General features: G+C 36.8%; 2 long non-coding RNA genes and 5 other non-coding genes across 8 annotated transcripts; 3 read left to right on the forward strand and 4 right to left on the reverse strand.

Annotated features, from left to right (window-relative positions):
• The first annotated feature begins 985 nt into the window (after window positions 1-985).
• LOC146650476 (uncharacterized) lies at window positions 986-4,782 on the forward strand. Its single transcript, XR_014907955.1, has 2 exons — window positions 986-3,176; window positions 3,678-4,782. It is a non-coding gene; the product is annotated as an uncharacterized LOC146650476 (long non-coding RNA).
• LOC146650477 (uncharacterized) lies at window positions 1,787-6,038 on the reverse strand. Of its 2 annotated transcripts, none has more exons than XR_014907953.1 (5): window positions 5,902-6,038; window positions 5,137-5,202; window positions 4,631-4,786; window positions 4,086-4,178; window positions 1,787-3,787 (listed from the first exon to the last, which is right to left on the reverse strand). It is a non-coding gene; the product is annotated as an uncharacterized LOC146650477 (long non-coding RNA). The 2 variants fall into 2 exon arrangements; XR_014907954.1 differs by lacking the exon at window positions 5,902-6,038 and adding an exon at window positions 5,745-5,878.
• A 991-nt stretch (window positions 6,039-7,029) lies between these two features.
• LOC146650478 (5S ribosomal RNA) lies at window positions 7,030-7,148 on the forward strand. The gene has a single exon (XR_014908058.1). It is a non-coding gene; the product is annotated as a 5S ribosomal RNA (ribosomal RNA).
• A 2,044-nt stretch (window positions 7,149-9,192) lies between these two features.
• On the reverse strand, window positions 9,193-9,311 carry LOC146650479 (5S ribosomal RNA). Its single transcript, XR_014908050.1, has one exon. It is a non-coding gene; the product is annotated as a 5S ribosomal RNA (ribosomal RNA).
• Window positions 9,312-12,235: 2,924 nt separating this feature from the next.
• Window positions 12,236-12,345, reverse strand: trnal-caa (transfer RNA leucine (anticodon CAA)). Its single transcript has 2 exons — window positions 12,308-12,345; window positions 12,236-12,281 (listed from the first exon to the last, which is right to left on the reverse strand). It is a non-coding gene; the product is annotated as a tRNA-Leu (tRNA).
• Window positions 12,346-12,756: 411 nt separating this feature from the next.
• On the forward strand, window positions 12,757-12,875 carry LOC146650481 (5S ribosomal RNA). The gene has a single exon (XR_014908051.1). It is a non-coding gene; the product is annotated as a 5S ribosomal RNA (ribosomal RNA).
• A 1,851-nt stretch (window positions 12,876-14,726) lies between these two features.
• trnal-caa (transfer RNA leucine (anticodon CAA)) lies at window positions 14,727-14,835 on the reverse strand. Its single transcript has 2 exons — window positions 14,798-14,835; window positions 14,727-14,772 (listed from the first exon to the last, which is right to left on the reverse strand). It is a non-coding gene; the product is annotated as a tRNA-Leu (tRNA).
• Window positions 14,836-14,975: the final 140 nt, after the last annotated feature.

The following is a 14,975-nucleotide window of genomic DNA, read 5'->3' on the forward strand; positions in this document are numbered from 1 at the left end:
TTATCAAGCACGCATATTTGACATGCATATTTTGATCCGCACCGTTCAATCTGCAGATTACTCCATTTCAATATAAACATATATAAAAATCCTACAAAATATATGGACATTTTTTAGAATCATGAGGAAACAATATGAAGACTGCAGCTGTTTTCAGACTATTTAGAAGCTTTAATGAAAAGGCAGATTGTGCAAAGGCAGATATTTTTTGGCCATCTGTTCTTTGATGGCAAAACCTTTCAGCAGTGGAGGTGCAGTATCGTGAAGCACTTCGAGTGGTTTTTCAAACTTTTCATCTTTTATTTAACAAGTGCAGCACAGTCATCATACTCCTGTGGATAGTGTGAGATGAAGCTGTGTATTGGAGAAACCATCACTGTGACCTTACAGTTACACTGCTTTGTGTGGTTGGAAGGCTTATGGAAGACTGCCATCTAGTGCACACTGTAGGGTTATAAGTTATCCAATGTTTATTTCTGTATAATATAAGTGAGCCTATCTTATTTTATTTTTTTTAAGAATCAGAGTAAATCACTTTTAATTGTCATGTTAAAACTATGTCACCTACCCAAGAGTGTAAGGTTGGAAAAAAACAGAAGAAGCCAGACAAGCCAAGTCAGAGTCATTGTGCACCTAGTACCGTAAATGCTGCTGCTTACCATACCAAACATGCTCAATTTTCAGGAGCTAAGCAGGGTCAGGTCTCATTAGCACTTGGATGGGAGAATGTGTGCAAATGTGTGTGCATTTATACACACAGGATAGATTCAAGCTCTCATTGACATATTTTAAAAGACAAGAAAAGCATGCCCATGTAACAAGGTCATAAATCACATCTTGTTATAATAATAATAATAATAATACATTTTATTTGAGGGCGCCTTTCAGAAACCCAAGGTCACCTTACAAAAAACACAATTAATAAAAGGAAAAGTAGTCATAAAATACATAGAATAAGTTAAAATTACAAAACAGAGCGTGACAACAGATAAAACCAGCATTAAAGCGAATAAGCCAGTTTAACAGATGTGTTTTGAGCTGTGTCTTAAATACGGAGAGGGAGTCAATATTTCTTAGTGCAGGAGGAGGAGAGTTCCAGAGCCGGGGAGCAGAGCGACTGAAAGCTCTGTTCCTCATAGTAATAAGGTGTGAGGACGGAACGGTAAGATGAATAGCAGATGATGATCTGAGAGGGCGGGAAACAGTGGTGATATGGAGCAGCTCACACAAATATGAAGGAGCAGATTTATGGATACATTTGAACGTGAGAAGTAAGATTTTAAAGTTTATCCTGGCTTCTATGGGCAACCAGTGAAGCTGCTGAAGAACTGGGGTAATATGAGCACTTAACGGAGTGTAAGTTATGACCCGAGCTGCAGAATTTTGAAGAAGTTGGAGTTTATGAAGGGACCTTTTACACTCAAAAAAATGAAACGTTGACTTTAATTAAAATTATTTTGTCAACAGGTTCCACGAAATTGAATTATGTTAGTTTAAAGCAAAAATCTTTAGTTCATCTAATTTAAAAAAACTACTTAAGATTAACAAGACATATTTAAGACTAACTAAATCAAGTTATGTTGTATGAACATAGATGATATATTTTCAGGTTAGATAGTTTAGATTAGTTACTTCAACACATTTCTTATTTGTGGCAGTAAAATGTTAAATTTAAGTTAGATTAATTCAAATATTATATTTTCAGCCACCTTGTGCTTTATTAATTAGTTTTACATAAATCTATTTTGTCAACAGGTTCCACACAAATGAATTAAGTACATCCAACTTATTTTTTTAAATTTATTTTATTGCCAACACATTCAGTGAGCATTTGTGTAAACCCAGTCCAAAATAAAACACAACAGCTCATTAGGGTTAGTAATTAACAGTATGTAGACAGATGCAACATCAAGACTTTAAATTAAATGTCTGTATCTACCAGAAATAAAAGGAAAAAAAAAACGCATTGAAGATCACATAACACATTGATAAGATGACACTTGAGTTATGCACATGTGATGCTAGTAAGGTCTGTGAGTGTTTTTTTCTTTTAGTGTCTAAAATGGATAGCAAAGTTGCTATTTGCAATGATTGCTTAGGGTCAGTCCAGTAACACAACGCCAATGAAGTGCTTTCCTTTAACAATGCAAAGTGAAGTGTCCACCTCAACAGCCACAATTTAAAAAAAATTTATGTAACAACAACAACAACAACAATAATAATAAATAGTCCACTGATATTAGCAATCAAAGAAAATTACGTCACCATCCCAAATAAAACTTTAACAAAACATGCCAACATTATGGTCTAACAATAAAACAGCTTGTCAGCGTTCAGTTTTTTTGCAACAGCACAGCAGTAACCATTTAACACTCGCCACTGTCAACATTTATTTTACCAGTGTTTGGGCAAAAAACTTCAGATGGAAACATTTTAACATGGAAACAATTGTTCGTCTTTAAAAGTCCACAAAATATACATTCATCCTGCATTCCCAACTTGGATGATCTGATATCCTCGTGTTGGTGTTGTTCCCAGACCATCATGAAAATGTTGTTCCAGGTTCAACATTGCAAGTGACCAATCACATTGTTGTGACGTTATTCTTTTCCAAGCCATTCGTGCATTTATGAAATTCCAATGTTGCAAGGACAATATCAATTCTGCTTACTGTTTATTAAAGGGTTACGGTTAGGGTTAGGGTCAGTTGATCGGCGGACAGAGGCGGTTTCACGCAGCTTAAGTACAGTTTTTTGTTTTACGCCGGTTTTTCCCGAAGTCGCAAAAGTATGACGTCACAACATTCTGATTGGTCACTTGCAATGTTGATCCTGGAACAACATTTAGTATGATGATCTGGGAACAACACCAACACGAGGATATCAGATCAACCTCCTAACTTACCCTTATTTTTAGTATGTATTGCAATTACCTTTACAATGCACACAATGTAACACAAACTGAATATGAACATATTTCCACCTCATAACAATATGCCTTGAACGCTAATATACACACCACCCTTCAACATTTCTGGTGCAGTATCATCTCTCAATTAAATCCTTTAAATCTCAATACTTTTGATTGTCTCTTAGCTTTCAGTCTTGAGGTTAACTGAGATTCAGTGCATATATCCCACCCATTAAGAGTGCACATGCAGAGGCCAGGTCTTCCAGGTCATGCAGGACACACTAGATGGTTATACCCACTGTAGGGTAATTTCCAATAAACCAAGTTCAAAAAAGAAGAGTCTATGGCTGACGCGTGTTCCTGGTTTCCAAAAGAAATGCTTCCAGTTGCATTATGATTTGAAGACTGTTTATTTATTACAAACGGAAGATGTAACAATGAACTCCTTCCTAAAAAGCATGAAAGTTCCAAAAAATAGCAGTTATCCAGAACTAGCTGTGCACACGGTCAGAAAACCGTGAGACTCCTAACCTCTCTGTCCATGCTCCTCCCCTTCCCTCTCACACAGGGTTTCATGCTACTATTGCACTTACATAATTAAAGTGAGAGGTACCCCCTTTTAGGTTCCAATCCCAAAACAGTGACTTAAAATTACTTTATGTAAACACATATATTTTCACATTTATTAATCCTGAAAAGATGACTTATGTAATGAATCTATGAATTATAAAACAAACATGAACTCAATCGTAAATAAAAATATAAAGCAGACGTCTGGCGCTTACACCCACATCGGCTGGAGGAGTGCTGGCATCAGCTCTTTCGATGGTAAAGATAGCAAGGGTAATTTGTTCCAGCTCCCTCTGAACAGCTGTAGCTTAGACACAAAAACATAGAAAAATGGCATCCAGTTTTAAAAAAAAGAAAGAAAAAGGGCCAAAGCTACCCTTTAATGACGTAAACACAATATTAGGAACATGCACCCCAGTGCGCCACTATTTTAGACTACAGATTCAACGATAAATATAAATAGTTTGGGTATACAAGAAGATTTCCCAAAACATTTAAACAGGTTCCATGCAAATTACAACAACAACAACATTACAACATGCAACAACATTAGTTATTCAAAATTTGGTTTAATACAGATAAAAAACTAAACTAAAATTACCAACCAATTATTCTTTGAAGAGGATGCTTGGGTCTTCATTCAGGTAAAAAGGTAGTGCCCTGAGGACACACTCCCTCCCCTTTTCAATGGTTTCCTTCTGTAGAGAGTGGCAGAGATACAGGAAGAGAAAACAGATATACTTTAGGATGACAGAAACTCACGTTATACGCAAAATGAATGACATATCCACTGCACAGATAGACATGTACACAAGACCAACTAATCATCACATGGACATGAATAGTTAACCTGTTGGGCAGGGTTTCCACCACATTATATATGTCCATAATGGAGGTAAAGACAAACTAATACAGCATCTTTTTTGCATTCAAAACATAACATAAAAACATTCACTTCTGGTTTAACCTAAATCAAGGGATCAGATTTTACATATGTTTAGGTAATTTAAATTTTCCAACGTTTTGAGTACCAAACTTTGTCTTGCTTAATATAAATGTAAGTGCACTGTGCAGCTACCATACACTAGCTGTTTAAATTTGAAAATGATCTTATTAGCCATAATATTTTGCTACCAACAGAATAACGCACCTGTGTGGCTGGGGCCAAAGTTTGTCTAATTTTCTTCCCTGCAACGCCTCCTTTTTTCTTGAAGACTTTTATGAGCTGGTCAGTGTATTGGTCAAGTTGTGTAAAAAGCCTTGGAACATGTGCAGCAGTAGTAATCCTCACATATTCTGCTTCCACCTGAAAATATGTCAACAAACACAACATACTGTACTGTAAATATACATACTATATGTACACATATACAAACTAAAACTAATGTAGTAAGACCTCATTAAAGCTATAATTTTAACACAAACATTTACACAAAATGCTAATGGAGCCATTACAGCTTTTATTGTTATTTATCAAGTTCCAAAAAATATTGATCACAGCTGATCTGAAAAGAATTTCATGCCTCAGGCCCTTGAACTGCAACCTTTACCATGGTTCAGATGTGGAGAAGAAATAACAGGGGCATGGGATGGGTCACAAAAGAAAACTTAACTTATAAAACAGTTTTGTTTTTAAAAGTATAACAGTTCACATACCACATACAAGCTCAGCAATACCACATACACCACATCAGTATAGGAGGGAGCAGGTAAAGGCAGGATCTGAGATTTATAAAGAAAAAAAATAAGTAATTCCTTAATTTCAAGAAGCAAATTATTGTTTGAATTACAACTAAATAAAATACTACTCAGAAGAAAAGCAAGAGATTGACACTGCCATGTGCTAACTTTCTATAGAAGCAATTATCACCAGGTCTGTCGACCTCCATTGTCTGTCCACTCATATGTCTTGAATAATTTTATTAAAAAAATTAAGTGTGTACTTTCACAAACTGTAATTTATAACTACATTGATATGTATAACTCCGCTAGGAAACATGCTGTATTTACAGACCATTTTTACATAATACAGATTACTGATAGAGCAGAGCAATGGTGTCACAGTGGCTTTCGCCCTTGACTTTTTGGATTTTAAATGTCACTTTATGCTATCCTTGCTATCCTATTCGATATTTCCGACTCTCGGATTACAGAAAAGGAATCCCAAGAAAGCAAATGGAAAAATAACCCCTTGAAAGAATAACCCCATGAACCCCTGTAGCTAATCCCTTAATAAAACAAAAAACAATAAAAATGTTTCTTACACAGTCCACAAAATAAGCATGTCCAGGACCCAGTAAAACTAATGTAAAACAAGCACACGCAAACGATATAACATGTCTTGTAAGACAAACGCAAAATATAACCATGCTGGACATATAGATACTACACAACATAGTCAAAGAAAAAAAGTGGTCTTACCTCTCAAAGAAACAGCAGCTTGGCGCCAAAACAGCCTTTTTCAGTTAAATTTGAAGTCTTGCGCATGAGCAGGCACAAGCCGTGAAACCTTCTTGTTCTGCGCGGTTTCATTACAACTGTTTTTGCATTACTGCCACCTTGTGGATATACAAGGTATATCGATCCTAATTGACTTAAATGTTATGCGATCAAGTAACACATTAGTATTATGTACGTTGAATAATAGACACAATTACGTAGACTTGATTAGAAAAACATATGTTAACTTAACAAAAACATATATTTTAAGTAAAATGAAAATAAATAATTAATATACACTGAACAATCCACCTCATTCATTTTTTTGAGTGTAGGGAGACCAAATAGGAGGGAATTACAGTAATCAATACGGGATGTAATAAGACTATGGACAAGGATGGCAGCAGGATGGGGGGAAGGAATTTATTTGGAGGTCTTTCTTTCTTTCTTTTACCTTTTATCGTCAGACACAACGCAGAACCACACCGGTTACACTCTGACTCCTTGAAAACAAAAGCTGTGCCTTTTTTTTATGTCACCATATTATTTAGTAACTTGAACCATATTTATGCGTGCAAATGTCAAGGGGTGCTAGCTTCCCACTTGGATTTGGATTTATCTTTGCCCACACAAAGATGGTAATGGCGTGGCAGTACTAATTCTTCATATATTCTTATCATGTTTGGTTAGAACTCTCAGTCCTGTAAATTAAAAACGTGTCAATCCAGTAGAAAACTTCTAATAATAAATATAATATCAGTTTGAGCCCAGCTAAAATATATTTATCTTAAATAACCTAAACTTTTGGACCAGAAAACAAAATTAAAACAAAGGACAATACTCATCCAGGTTTCAAAAAACTAAAAACATATAGCACTGAATATGTGTTTAAGCTCCTCTACGAATCCCAAGTTGTTAAAATCTGATTCATATCGAAGAAATAAATCAAAATACGCCAACATAGTTCGTGTTTTCTACCATATAAAAAGCCATCTTGTGATGTCAGCGTCCGCTTACGGCCATACCACCCTGAACACGTTGCATTACATTTGTTTTAGCGTCCAGCCTTTGTTGTTGCATATAAATATGTTTCCTGTTACTATGACAGTCGCTTACGGCCATACCACCCTGAACACGCCCGATCTCGTCTGATCTCGGAAGCTAAGCAGGGTCGGGCCTGGTCAGTACTTGGATGGGAGACCGCCTGGGAATACCAGGTGCTGTAAGCTTTTGCTTTCATACACCAGGCGGCGCTGTTGCTCTTCATAACAGTACAGAGCGTTTTCTTAAAGTGAGACTTTGATAAATTTTCATCTTTTCTCTATTGTTTTTTAATTTAGCAGGTAATATTTATTATTACTATATCAGTTCTGGGGGTTTTATATTTTCAAACAAAATACACGTCTCACCGGCAAGTAATACTGCCTCCAACCTCTTCACCCTCTTCACATAGACACATACTGTGCACACACAGCATGCTCAGTTGTTTCAATTCATCAGCTGCCACAAGTCAACTTAACGTGTGCATAATAATACTCTTAACCTTCCTGTGTGCTAAAGACTATACACCCTACTTACTGGTTTTTTGGTTACATCAGTCTGCCACCCAATTAATTTGTGTGTTTGTTCTGCAGCTCCACATCGCCCAGGCTGCAAAAAACGTGTGTGCGCTTAATGAGCTCGTTGTCATCTCTCTGCCATCAAGAGTGAGCATTGGTTAATGTTCATCATGTGACCAATGCATGCCAGCTTCTTTTACTTAGCAAAATTGTGATTAATAGTTTTGTTAAGGGGCACGGCAAGACCATACACACACATTTTTAAAAAATTAACAAAAAATGCCTGAAGAAAAGGACACTTTGGATACCTAAGAAGAAAGGGGCAGGTGCTCATGCCCCCTGCACATGCATTACTGTTACTAATATTAATATAGGGGTATGGCCATAACCCCAGGATATTTTTATGTCATGCTGATTTGTATTTTTGTTGTTGTTGTTGTTGATTAAAAAAATGGATCCAACCTAAAGGTCTTCTATGTTTTGAAACTCATGACACTCTATAGTCTTCTGTTGGATTTGAACACTTTTAATTTATAGCATTATAACACTGTTTCGTTAATCCTGTCATCACTGTCTTTAATTGAATTGAATTAATTTCATTGAATAAACAAAGTCTTAATCTAAAGACAGAAGTTAGCAAGCATTATACTTTGATACATAAACAGCCTTTTCATGAGTTCTGTTATACAGTAAGACAACCATCGAAGGACCCAGTCCCTTCTGGTCTTAGAAGGTAATTGGAATCAGGCCCTGGGTAGTACTTGCGTGACAAGCTCCAGTGGGTGTTGCTGCATCTTTTACTGGAGACAATTTTGAAAAGCAGGGATGTCAAAAATCACCAAGGATCGAAATTCACTTATTCACTTAATTTCAGTTATGAATAGTTTTTTTTTTTTTTTTTTTTAAAAACAGCAATGATTTAAAAAAAAACATCTTTGACAAAAATTATCTTTGTCAATATTGTTGTCTTTTAATAGATGGATAAGCACCTTGAGTCAGCTATTGTGATTTACAGTTGATTTGAATTGAACTGAATTAAATGTCAAATCAAATCAAATCACTTTTATTGTCACATCACATGTGCAGGTACATTGGTACAGCACATGTGAGTGAAATTCTTGTGTGCGAGCTTCACAAGCAACAGAGTTGTGCAAAATACAATAATGTAAACAAGCAAAATACAAGAATGGCTACATCTGAAACTAATAAATATATGTACAACATATAATAGTATATGCATTTCTGGATGTGTATACTAAATATTTTTCTACGTGTGTGTGTGTGTGTGTGTGTGTGTGTGTGTGTGTGTGTGTGTGTGTGTGTGTGTGTGTGTGTGTGTGTGTACACATATTTTACAAATTAAATAGAGTAAACAATAAATAAAATATATAAAAAAAATAAAATATACAGAGTTGAGACGTGCAAAACAGTGGCATTACTGTACAGTATGGAGTGCATAATGTTAAAGTTCCAGTAGTGAAGCTGAGGTGTCTATGACGTGTTCAGCAGTCTGATGGCCTGATGGAAAAAGCTGTCTCTCAGTCTGCTGGTACGGGACCGGATGCTGCAGAACCTCCTTCCTGAATGTCTCCATTATCACACGTTAACTTTATTTCTTGTTGTTATTTCACCATATTATTTAGTAAAGCAGCAAATATGAAGCACAAAAATTCGGAAAGTACCACTAGATTACAGCAGCGCCCCCTGGTACAAAAGCTTACAGCACCTGGTATTCCCAGGCGGTCTCCCATCCAAGTACTGACCAGGCCCGACCCTGCTTAGCTTCCGAGATCAGACGAGATCGGGCGTGTTCAGGGTGGTATGGCCGTAAGCAACAGTTTCACCCACGTGAAGTCTATTTATGCATCTCAGTGTTCGTTGCGTTTAGTTTTAGATTGTCACAGTAATCGAATTGTGAATTAAAAACGTGAAAATCCCGTGCAAAACTGATTGGAAAAAAAGATATACAGGTTGAAGCCCTTTTAACAATGAAATGTAGCAGTCAATATACTTCTCGGGTTTCCCAAAATAAGAATATGGCGGAAAGAACAAAATAGTAAACTACAAATGTACATTACATTTGTTTTAGCTTCCAGTTCATAGCCTTTGTTGTTACATATAAATATGTTTCCTGTTGGCTTCATAGTCACTTACGGCCATACCACCCTGAACACGCCCGATCTCGTCTGATCTCGGAAGCTAAGCAATACTTACTTGGATGGGAGACCGCCTTACAGGTACTGTAAGCTTTTGCTTTCATACACCAGGCGGCGCTGTTGCTTCGTTACAACAAAGCTTTCAAAACAATAAGATCTTATAACTTGCAGGATATCTGTGTCACGGGCCACGGCTTTTACATTTTCAAACAAAATACACTTTTTTTTCGCAACTGCAAGTAGTAATATTTCCAGCCACTTCATCGAATTTCCACACATTAAATTTATAGCATTATAACACTGTTTCATCATTGCTGCCATCATATGGTCTTTAAACAAGTTTTAAAAGTCTTAATCTAAAGACAAGAGACAGCAAGCATCATGATTTGATACATAAACAGCCTTCTCATCAGTTATGACGTTCCTTACAGTCATACAAACCTCAAAGAACCCAGTCTCTTCTGATCTCCTTCTGAACTCGGGTAGTTGTGGTTAGTACTTGGTTGAGAGACCACCTCTGGATGGGAAAAAACAAAACATAACACTGACTCTGTTAGAGATGGCACGATACCACTTTTTTATGTCCGATACCGATATCATAGATTTGGATATCTGCCGATACCGATGTGAATCCGATATAGTGTGTTTTTTAATCAATAAAACTGTTTTTTTAATATCTTGCTGCATTTTGTATAAGTTCATACTCAAGTTTAAATAAACAACAACACTAAAGCTATTCTGTTATACCTACGTGTAAAAAAATACACTGCACCCAAAATATTTCATAGTTCAGCAAAACTGATCAATCTAATGAACTTAAACCTATACTCCATCATTCCTATTCTGGTATTTTAAAGAGTACTTAGCAGAAATATTAAGCAACCTAACTAATAGGGTTTCTCTCTGATATTAGATCCAGTAATTTACGTCAGTATCGGACCGATACGTAATATCGGATAGGTCCATCTCTAGAATCTGTGTAGATGACAATTTATATGGTGACATATGTCATTTCAGTTTATGTCACTTCTGCAATGCGAAGTTCATCAATAGTGTTGTCTTTTAATGGGTGAATATTCCCTTATTACAGTGCAGACTGCTGCTTCAGTGTATTTTTTTGTTACATCACGGTATTATTTACCAGAGCAGCTCATATGAAGCAAATATGAGCTCAAAAGTCAAAAACAAAGATGAAGCAGCAGCGCCCCTGGTGTATAAAGACAATCATACAGTACTTGCCATTTCCACGGCAGTCTCTAATCCAAGTACCGAGCTGCTCCTGTTTAGCTTCCAAGATCAGGGGTGTTCTGAGTGGCCGTGAGCGTAAATATTCTGAGCTTTTCAACTGTAAAATATGTGTAAATAATATAATTAAAGGTCGTTCATGTTTATCAAACAAATGCGCAGAAAGTATGCAATACATGATAAAAAAAACAACAAAAACAACAAAAACGGTACAACAGTGACATGTAGGAGTCAATACACTTTCCAGGTTTTGCAAACTGAAAACATATAAATAGAAAAACAAAGAGCAAGTTTGTTTTATCTTCAGTACGAATCCTAAGTTATTAAGACCTGATTTGGTCAGTACTTGGATGGGAGACCGCCTGGGAATACCAGGTGCTGTAAGCTTATTTTTTATTTATACACCAGGGGGCGCTGCTACTCCTCATCGGGGGACACAGCTATGGGGGAAAAGACTGAGAGGTGAAATTTTATATATTTATCAAAAATGGCTGTTTGTGTGGGTTTTACTTGCACTAAGTTCAACATTTCATTGTACCTCTGATCACAATAAGATCATGAGAGGTGGGAGAGTTTTTCTTTTTTTGGGTGGATGTGTTGGGCTGCCCATAGCTAGAACCTGCCTCAGTGTAAGTTATCATGTTCACAAGTAATGATCTGGTATCATTGCTGAAAGATATACAGCAATCAAATTACAAATTACATCAAGGGCCAGTGTCCTGCAGGTTTTAGATGTGTCCTTGATCCAACACAGATGATTTAAATGGCTAAAAAACCTCCTCGGCATGTCTTGAAGTTCGCTAGAGGCCTGGTGATGAACTAATCATTTGACTCAGGTGTGTTGGCCCAGGGTGAGATCTAAAACCTGCAGGACACTGGCCCTTGAGGCCTGGAGTTCCACACCCCTGTCATAGATGATGACAGAAGAGTGGATGAAAAACTCAACTATCAGCAATGTGGAGGTGAAAAAAGAGTGATTAGAAGAGTGGGAAGATGGTTTTATTAGGTAGGCCTAAGGAATGAGAAGTGAGGTAAGGGTAAAGTGGTGTGGAGATGGGAGGAGACAGATAAGTAAAATAATCAGTATTTCTGCTACAAGAGCACTGAATTGTAAAAATGTTAATGTGTGCCTATTTGAGGAACTCCTTGTTGAAAGAATTTTTCATGTCACATTTACACATTTTTTGTCCTATCATCCTATCCTATCCTATTTGTCCTATCCTATTTTTCAGCTTTAAAAAGGTTTTGATTCGTATACAAAGCAGGATTTGTAAAGTGGTCGTTATCAAGGTACTTAACTAAAGCTAAACTGAATAATAGTTTTTATTAATAATTTTTAAAACGAACAAAAAGAATTGTCAGAAGTGGGATTCGAACCCACGCCTCCATTCGGAGACCAGAAGTCCCGTGTTGAGGAAGGTTTGTCACCTTGAGTCTGGCGCCTTAGACCGCTCGGCCATCCTGACAACTGCGATCCCCGGCCGTCAGAAAGCTGTTTCACTGCTGCTAACCAAAGTTTGCAGCTGAGACTTTGTATCACTTTGTAAAGACAAGCGGCATTTTTTAAAGAGTTTAGCGTAGAGTTTATTAAAAACCTTAGGTTTGTTTGGGTTACGGCTCACTTTTATTTTCTGTTTTTATTTCGTCTTTCCGTTAATAAGAAAAACATAGAGGCACTGCCAGGAAGAGAAAAGACAAAAAACACTACTCAACTAGCCGACCTGTGTTGAGAATTGGACTAAATAGCTATAAATATGCTTCTTGTTAGCGCCACACTCGCTTACGGCCATACCACCCTGAACACGTTGCATTACATTTGTTTTAGCGTCCAGCCTTTGTTGTTGCATATAAATATGTTTCCTGTTACTATGACAGTCGCTTACGGCCATACCACCCTGAACACGCCCGATCTCGTCTGATCTCGGAAGCTAAGCAGGGTCGGGCCTGGTCAGTACTTGGATGGGAGACCGCCTGGGAATACCATGTGCTGTAAGCTTTTTTTCATTTATACACCAGGCGGCGCTGTTGCTTCGTTACAACAAAGCTTTCAAAAACAATAACGAGTACTTGACAATGTTCGTTTTTAATCCTTTTTTTTTCTGTCACAGGATATCACGAGAGCACTTCCTTTTGTACACCAGGGGGAGCTGCTGCTACACCATTGTAGACGACTTTGACAAAACATTTGGCAAGAAGTCTGAAAGAAGGAAATTCATTTATTCATCCTTAAATAAATAGTAGAAAAAATAAAGAAAATCTCGATTGACGAATAAAGATTTGAACGAGACAAATTTCGTATAAAATGGGTTCCAAGAATTAATAAGTGACCCGTGCAAAATCAATATATTGATTAATAGATGAAAATTGGTAAAGTGAAGTTTTTCTTGGGGGGGGGGGGATCCTGTTTATTTATAGAATTTTTACATGTAGTTTGATATATCAGGCCTAATAAAACAAGTACCAATGATACAAAGACATACCTCAATACAGTTCAGGCCGTTACAATTTGAATGATTTTTGAGAACTACTGAACAGCATATAACTAATACCCATCCCAAGGTCCAATCCAATAACAGAAATAAATGAATAAATAAGTAAATAAAACACACACAGAGAGACCACCCTCAATTAAAACAACAACAACAACAACAAAAAACAAGGTACTCAAAGTGATATAAATGATAAATTGCTGCCACACCTGTGAAAACCTATTAGCATTTCCTCTGAGTCTGAATTTTATTTTCTCCATTTTTAAAAAGAACATAGAATCTTTCAGGGTGAGAAGTTTTTCAAGACCGCAAAATTCTACGTTGTGCCAGCATTGAAGTGAAAGCTATAACGTCCAGCTGCTTACGGCTAAGGTTTAGGGTGGAATCTTCAGAAACACAAAAAAGGAGAAACTAGTGGACAAGGATTGTGTAACACTCAAAACATGAGAGAGCACTTCAAAATAAAAAGTCCAATATAACTGAAGTGTTGGGCAGGTAAAAAACAAACAAACATATGAGTTAATTAACAGGTAGGAGGTTTTGCATCTGTTGCACAGGTCAGGAATGCCGGTGTATATTTTAGATGTGTAATCTGTATACTGTCTTAAACTGAATATGCAGATGAAAATGAGGTATGAATTCTGTTAATTAGCCTACTTTGTCCCAGTAATCTTCGCCAAACCTAAGAAGTACCTGCTCCCAAGTGGAAACAATCATTTTGGTTGAGTAATTTTGTTTGCCCATATAAATGATGAAATCAGTGGGAAAAACATTTTTATAATATTAATCCTACCAAGAGGTTATACAGGAAGGTTTGCTGACCTTTGAAAAGCCAACCTTACATAGGTTAGCAATGATTAAAATTTGCAGTTTGGAAAGCTTTAAATGAACTGGTAATATGTACTCCTGGATATCTGAGGCCAGAAGACGGTAAACTCAAGTTTTTAAGCATATATTATAAATTATCAGTTCAAGACCGAGACGGAGATCTAAGTAAAATACATAACAGTTTTTTAAGCACAGACTCGACTTTTTATTTATTTATTTATTGTCTCTGGCAGCACTTTACATGTAGTTGAACTGACATGTGATTATGAATGAATTACCCTGAAGGAGAAATGTGCGGATTATAAACTACGATTCTGTTTCCGTATTTTATTTTTAAACGTAAACACGGTTTATTAGTAGTATTAAAATGCATAGTAGTCTTAAAACATGTCAGTGTTTTAAGACTGTCATGTTTTTTCATTTGCGGAGAAGGGACGATAATGTATCCTGTAAGATAACATGTTATATAAACGTAGTTAGCGAAGAACGACGAAAGAAATCAGCGTAGCCCACAGAAAGAAAAAAAGTATTGTCAGAAGTGGGATTCGAACCCACGCCTCCATTCGGAGACCAGAAGTCCCGTTTTACAGGAAGGTTTAACCTTGAGTCTGGCGCCTTAGACCACTCGGCCATCCTGACAACTCTGTCGAACGAGCTGAAACAAACACTCATATAATTATAACTCACTGTGTCACGATTGTGACTGCCAGAGATGCATCGAACAGCCATTTCTCCTTTAGGTTCTTTGACATCAGTTCAAACTGAGCTTAAATTTGTTT

Source organism: Rhamphochromis longiceps, linkage group LG16 (assembly GCF_057381845.1).
Source record: "Rhamphochromis longiceps isolate RC_006_pf linkage group LG16, R_longiceps_female_GT1.1, whole genome shotgun sequence".
NCBI lineage: Eukaryota > Metazoa > Chordata > Actinopteri > Cichliformes > Cichlidae > Rhamphochromis > Rhamphochromis longiceps.